The following is a 7,924-nucleotide window of genomic DNA, read 5'->3' as shown; positions in this document are numbered from 1 at the left end:
CCGCCAACAACCACTAGGCTACACTTCTCAGCCAAACGACTTGCCGGTCTATGATTGTCAGCAGCAGCCGTCATAATGATAATTCATTTTTTATCCCCCTCCCCTCCCGCACGACCACCACCTTATTTCCTCGCTTCTGTCGACTCAAAACTCGGCACCACCTTGCGACGGCTCCACCAACAGTGAGATCCATCGTGTTCCTCATGAATGGCCGTGTGGCTGAACATGACAGGGCTTGTCCCACTAGGGGGCCACCGGCGCCATCACAGGCCAGGCCTTTTCCCTGGGAGATTTCAAAACTTCACACTTTCCCATTAAACAAGAGAGCATTTTTCATGGCCGACGTCTCCACACAGCCAGGCAGGCAGACGTCAGCACACTGGTTCTCAATCGTCCGCCACTTGAGAGTGAATGACCCAGAGCTGTATTCTATTCCCACATTGGTCGGCGGGGGAGGAGGGAGAGCGATGGGGTAACGTTAGAGCAAAAGGACCTAATACATCGCGCTGAGCCTGAGGGAAGTATACAACAAGCACACTGTGTATTATTTTTCACAAGTCGCAGTTTATATTCCAGCACGGCCACATGCTCTGCGCTGGATCCGTTTAGCCTGAGTCATAAGTCGTGTTCCACCTTCCTCACCAGTGTTGGGTCAAACACATGAGCACAGAAATGGAAGGCGCAGTGCTGAAACTTACAGATATATGCATTATTTCACATTCTATCATGGAAATATGATGGCAGGCTTTGATACCTTCCTTACAAAAGGTCACATGTGAAAATTTCTTCTTCTTCTTCTTCTTCTTCTTCCTCTTCCTCTTCCTCCTCCTCCTCCTCCTCCTCCTAAAACTTCTCTCTAATTATGTCAAGTAAGTTTTTGGGGACAAAGTAGAGCTAGATTGCTGATGACTGACGAGACATAATTATGATGTCCCTCCACCATATGGTTGGAGATGCTGTCATGGTGACATATGTCTGTCTGTGTGTAGACTCTTCTTATGAACACAAGACCTCAAGAACAATACATGATGATAGAAACGTCATACTTACACACCACAGGTTGCCCCTATAGAGTAGATCATGTGATTGGTGTGAGATGGTTCAACATGGTTATTTGCTCCTGCTATTCACACACAGAACACAGGTGGAGCTACAGAGCCGGGTTATTTTATCCCATCTTTTCTCCAGCTTGAAATATTTACACACAATAATGACATCGGGTCTGCTCTGACCTTTCCCCCAGGTAAGATGCCTTAAAGACGACTATAGAAATATGTGCTGGTTAATGCATTAGTTAGCTTTAATCAATGGCGGCATTATCATGACTGGTTTACTATTGCTTATCGACCAGGTGTGAAATGCACATATGGATTCAAGGAACATAGGCTTTTTGGACAGGTGAAACAGGATATTTCGCATGACTCTTTTTTGTCAAGTCAAGTCAAGTCAAATGGATTTGTATAGCACATTTCATACACAGAGGCAATTCAAAGTGCTTCACATAAAATGGATGACAGAAGAAAATAAAAGAAGAGGATAGAATAAACATTTAAAAGCATCACAACCGAAGAAGAGCATAAAAAGTGCATTATGAGCGTAAAAATAGCAAAACACTTACAGAGGCATTGGGTTTGCAAGGGTTTTGTAAGGGTAAAGATAGCCTTCCGTCCATGCAAAGACCTACACAGCATATCTACAGCACAGTATGTATCAGTTGACTTGGTAAGAACATGAACACACATTGTGCTGTGGTATAAATGAGCGGAGCTCAGATGGGATCATCTCAGTTTGTGTGGATAGTTCACAACAGAAGGTTGACCTTCATCTGTGAGCAGAGCCAGAGAAGAAGTAGTGTGTTAACATCCTGTACTGCCCACACACACACACACACAGCGTGTTGCTGAGCAGTTGTCAAAAGTTGTGACTATGAAAAGAAAAAGTCTTGCCTACACACTGACCTCAAAGTACTGTTGGGTCGTTGGGTTCATGTATTTTTTAAATCTACTAGAATAGAATTGAGTCTCTTAGTGGTAGTATTGTACGTCAGCACTCACTAAGATGACTTGGCGATGGTCTCATTTTTTTTTTACAGCCCGTTATACTGTTCTAAACAATACATTAACACTATTCTGTGTTATTAGGCCTACATCATGCCTAGATGCCATGTCAGAGATGACACCATATCCATATTCATTACAGAGTTCAATCTTTTGATTGATCAGGGTAATATCACTATCATCCCTAATAGAAATCTTGGCAGGAAGGCAGCGGGTAAATGCCCCGGTATTAGTAGCTGTCAATTTCAACAAGCAACTGCACCATAATTATCAACTAGATCAATATTCAATTTTTACTGATGTAGGCTATGTGCAGGACATAGCAAACCAGGTATGATTTAATGGGTAAATTCTCTCAACTTCAACTCTCAAGACTTTGTTTTGATGTTCTTAAGAGACAGAAACACTCCCTGAAGTCCTTCCTTGATCAAGAGCCCACGCAATTCCGTGGAGGAACGCTTTCAATTGGATTTCAATTAACAACTTTTTTCACAAAACTTCTTAAGAGGAACGTCTTTGTTCATCCTTTGCCTGTCTCCTCTGCACACTATATCACTCCTCAAAGGGTACTTACCTAAAAGGCTTTTTTATTCTCAGGTTTGGCACCTGTCACCCTTTGTCATTCAAATGTAACACAAAATACCAAAGCCTGCCACTTATAACTGCTACAATTTATGCAATCCTTTTGATTTACAACATGAGAATAACACACAAAAAAAGACAAAAATGGGATAATACACATGAGTGTATATTTATTCAAATATAAACATTATGACCTTTGGGAGGTTGTATGCTGGAAGCTGGAACACAATACAAGTTAGATGTGAGTTCACAGACAGCAACATAGAGGATTTGTAATGGATTGAATAATCCTGCCTGAATGAGCGTTGGAGAACTCAATTAAAAAAAACAATAGGTTTACAGAAGTACTTGCATAAACACAATGGTGCATTGAACGTGTGACTATGGATTACAGCAGTTTCTGCAGTCTCCCCAATATACCTAAATTGCAAGTCGTGTTCGTGTACAGTACGAGCTGTGTTGATCATTCTCTTTTTTATTGAACTATAGATTGGTTAACGGCATCGTTGTGAATCAGCACACTGATGCAATATAGCCGGGAACGGCTCTCTGCAGGGTCTTCAGTGTGAGTTAATGGTAAAGGTGATTGCCTAATGGGCGCAGGATGGAACGGCTATTCCCAATTCTACCCTTAGCCAATCGGCTCGCTCGCTCGCTCGTTCTCCGCTATGCAAATGAGTGGCGCAAGGGCGAGCAGGGATGGTGAAGGACGCGCGGTGGTGGTTGGGGGCCAGGACGAGACACAGCAGCCACCCTGGAGGGCCAGAGGAGCGCGCCTCATTTACAGTCAATCCACACTATTGTTTCACTTAGGCAGGTGAAATCTAAATAAGATGCGTGCACTTTTGTTATCAACACCGGCATTTGGTTTGAATTACCATAATGTGCTATGTTGCTGTGTGCTATAGTATATAACCGGATATAAACTGACAGTAGGCCGTTTTTCAAATCACCATAACCGGCGACAAGCGCCACAAAAGGGCAGCAGCACATCATCCTATATCTATCTTAGCCAGTATAGCAAACCTTGCTGCTGCTGCTAGAATGGAATGTTAACACGAGCATGGTACAGAAATCAATTTCGATGTTATTCCCACGACAGCGCCTGGCTATGACTGTCCACCAGGGGTACTTCTATTTTGTATTACCTTCCCTACCTTGTTTCCCCCCCCCAAGCTATCATCCCAAATAGAATGGTGAATGTGTCTCCAGGCGATGGCCATTGATCCACATTGGAAGTGAGATAGCACTGCCTGAGCCATCAGCACAATGCATTTGATTCGACGGGGCCGCATCGATGAGCACGGCCGGATAGACGGACCGTGTAAAAAGTCATGGAGTGAGACGTCGCTGTGTGTAAAAAAAACTGGCTGTATTGCAATAATGTTTCCCTTGTATTTTGAGAAGTGAGTTACGCATTTATCCCATGCCGTTTAGTGCCTCAATAAATAACATCTTTCTTAATACTGTATGAATATATGGGTCCAGCTGAAAAGAGGGACTGTGTTGTTGTCACAATTGCATTGGTCTACTTGAATAATATTAATAGCCTCTCACATCTCATCCCTTACAGAAAAAACACATGAGATGATGTGTCCACATTTTTCACCACATGTGTCCACATGTGGTGAACATGTGGACACATGTTAAATTTCCAATGTGTAAACATGTGAAACCCATGGGAAGCGTGTGGTTTTGGAACAGTTTCACATGTGGAAACATGTTATCACATGTTATAACATGTGATAACATGTTTTGCCACATGTTGTATAGCAACATGTTTTCCACATGTGGAACACAACATTTACATGGATTTCAAATATAATCACATATTTTTCACGTGTAATCACATGGGAATTTACATGGGTTTCACACATTTCACATGTGAAAAGGTTCCAAAACCACACACTTCCCATGGGCAAAGCACATGTTTCACATGTGTTCCACATGTTTTCACATGTGAAATTGAACATGTGTTTCACATGAAATCACACGTGCAAAATCACATGCGTGTGATTTTGCACGTGTGAAGTTCATGTGGTTTCTCCTGTAAGGGATATTATTCTGTTAGCTGTCCCATAGCATAGCATGAGATATTACAGGACTTCATGGTCATACCTTTGACATGACAAAGATCATTCAGCTCATACCCCACTATGGAAATAGCCATGATGCCAAAGGAAATAGTCAATGTGATTCCTGAAAACACTTGGCTACATAAGAATGAACGCATCTGAAATGCTTTGAAAAGCAGTTTATCTTATGACCGCCCAGTTCACTTTGCTGTCCCTCATGGATCTATTAGTGAGAGATAGGAGACAGGTCTCTGGATAGACCCGGCCCAGGAGGAGGAACTCTCATCCCATCGAGAGGCATATCAGTATCAGTGTGATAAATGAAGCAGCAGCCTGGCTTTCAGGTGAGAGGTCAGACCGTTTCCTGCAGGTAAACTCACACCCCTTTCACACCTATTCCACACTCAGGGTCTGGGAATGCTGTTATGCTGCTAATCCAGAATCCATCAATTCACACTGAGGGTTTAAATGTGTACACGGGAATGCTGCCCTGTCACGTCACACTGTGATACTTCACTTACTCAAGTGTAGAAAACGTGATGCTCCAGATGTTGCTCTCTGAACTTCATACACTTAAGTATTTGCTCAATTAGCAAACCAATTAGCCTAGCAGCTAATTAACACAATGTTGATGTTGCCACTGCTGCTATGTCTCAACTTTTTAACAACCACCCTTGGAAGAAAAAAAAACAAGCCACGCATGTGTGTCCCCTCAAAATAGGTGAACCTCCAGTGAATTTTGGGCCAGTGGAGTGCAACCTTTCACTCTGATTGACAACCCACTTACTGTATATATATATCTCTGGTCACTCTAGCTGGTGTCAAACGCATATCTGGGTCTGGAACTGCTGCTCACTGAAGGCATTCACAATGTACGGAAGCAAGTTTTTGTGCATTCTGCACAGCGGAGCAACATTCAGTGACATTCAATGCGAAAGCTTTTCCTGGAGAGAAACTGTGATCCCCAGATATGCTGCTGCTGCAGGCCGACGTGGGGGTGTCCCTTGCCACCGTTCTCATTTCATATATACTGTACCACTGGCAGTGCACTTTTTTGCTGAAGTGCTTGGAGCAAAAAAACTATTGGAACTCTCTCCTCATACGAGCAACTTAGTAAATGAACGCCGTGACTGTGTCATCGATTAAACAGCACAGTTATGATTCATATGCGGGGTGTGTGTGCGCTCGGCCACATCGTCTCTCTTTTTCATTTCAGCACCTCCAGAATTGCCTTCCAAACACAAATAATGACAGCGGCAGCAATGCTCTGCGACCCCGTCATCCGCTAGCTCTAATGAAATGTGTTGATCATTTTGGCTGATTCATAATTTTCCACGGCCCAGAACCATTGCTGTCGCAGTCATATTTGTTTTACCGCATACTAAATAGAGGCTACTAGTGACTGTGAGAGACAATGAAATTAGACACTAACCACAGATCGAAATGAGACGCTAATACATTGTGAGCACCCACTGCAAACCCTAAAAGATCCTCTGATCTTTCAATTGGTCCAATGTTGGGTCTTATCAGGCTGGATTCACTGACAAATTGACTTGAAGACGAGCAAGGTACTCCTCAAACGTAGCGTGCATAGAGGCTAGAATATTTACTTTTCAGTTATTCATAAACCCATTCAGTAGTTTATGTTCAAGATGATCCTTCAAGCCTACATATCCCAGACTTCCTGTTGTGTAACGAATGAAAGAACTTGAAATCATAGCAATTTGAGAGCCTTCCGCCCAACCTCCCCCCCCTCCGCCCCCCGTCATCTTTACTACATTAATCAGACTCACTTATTTTAAATGGAATCCATTTAAATGCCTCCGATTGCACAAATAATTTGCGTAGCCAGGTTTGAAAGAGTTGCCGGAGTCAAAGGCGGCGTAATTAGAGGGGACAATTCTGAAAGCGAATACGAGATGTAATTAAGGAAATTAATAAGGTGTCGGCCCCCCTTTCACTGGCTGATGATGAATCACAGCCTGGGCTAATTTGATTTGTGACGCGGAGGAAAGGGATGACCTGCGAAGTCCTTTAGGAGAGACCGACGTGACGTGACAGACCGACGTGACGTGACGTGACAGCGCGTACGATGACATGAATAAAACATGAAGAGAGGGAGAGTTCGGAGAGAAGCGATCCCCCAGTTAAAGAAGACTTGGGAAGTAGGCTAGAGCTTTGTAGCAAGGCCACTGACAGGGGAGTGAGTTGAATTTAATCAACACCACTAAGGTTAAGTTATCACTACTTTTAATCAATGTGACGCTGACGCACACAAACGTGACTGAGCGGTAAAGGTAGAGTTGAAGCTACCAACTCGCTTAAGGGGACATTCAAGACCCAAGAGCGTTTTTGGAGCTGCCAGCATCTTTCTGCAATTCATTCTCTTATGTAAGGACGGACTAGACGTGCTCCTCTTTTAATGAACGCACGGCGCACCATGGCGTTTTCAGCGCTGGTGGCGTCTGTTGTTTTTGGAGGAGTGCTGTGGGGGCGTTTTAAAGCTGAGAAAAGTTGAACATTAGAGGAAAAGCGCACTGCTCGTCATTTTCACTCCACCTACCTTTTCTCCTCCCGAGGGATCCTCCAACCTCCGCTGCTGCCAGAATTGGCAATAATCTGGCTTTCGTGTTGACAGTGAACAACATCAAACAGACAAAACCAGCTGGCTACCGTCCGTGTGGTCGTTGTGTTCTGATCTGTACTGCACGCGACTGCAGGTGAAAACAAAACGGAGCAGAAAAAAACGCTCCGTGTGCTGTGTTTTGTGCACAATGGAAGCGCTCTCAACATGATTTTCATAGCGTTCTGACTGAAAAAAAAAACGCTTTTGGTGTGAATGTCCCCTAAAAGGTTCTCAGCTATATTGGACCCGTTTTGGGCCTACTTTGACGAGATTAACAATGACTAGTGACTGAGGTTGGGAGTAACTGATGGCTTGTTCGGCGGGTATCTCATGGACCCCCTGTGTGGGATCCCATGCATGTTGTCTCTTGCAAATACATACACCTTATGCAACTGGTAGCACCATGTTGTAATTAATTAATTTTGTATTTTTTCCTGTGTCTGAGCCTGTTTGTCTTGTTCGTTTATTGTTCTATAAAAACTAAAAATACAATATTGGGGGGGGGGACTTTGAAAATGAAATGGAAATGGACTTTGAAACCCCAGAAGCTGTGACATGACATGTGACAGACATTAACTGGGGTA

The sequence above is a fragment of the Poromitra crassiceps genome, assembly GCF_964638095.1.
Source record: "Poromitra crassiceps genome assembly, chromosome: 25".
Lineage (NCBI taxonomy): Eukaryota > Metazoa > Chordata > Actinopteri > Beryciformes > Melamphaidae > Poromitra > Poromitra crassiceps.
The sequence above is the reverse complement of the archived record's forward strand: the minus strand, read 5'-3'. Positions refer to the sequence as shown.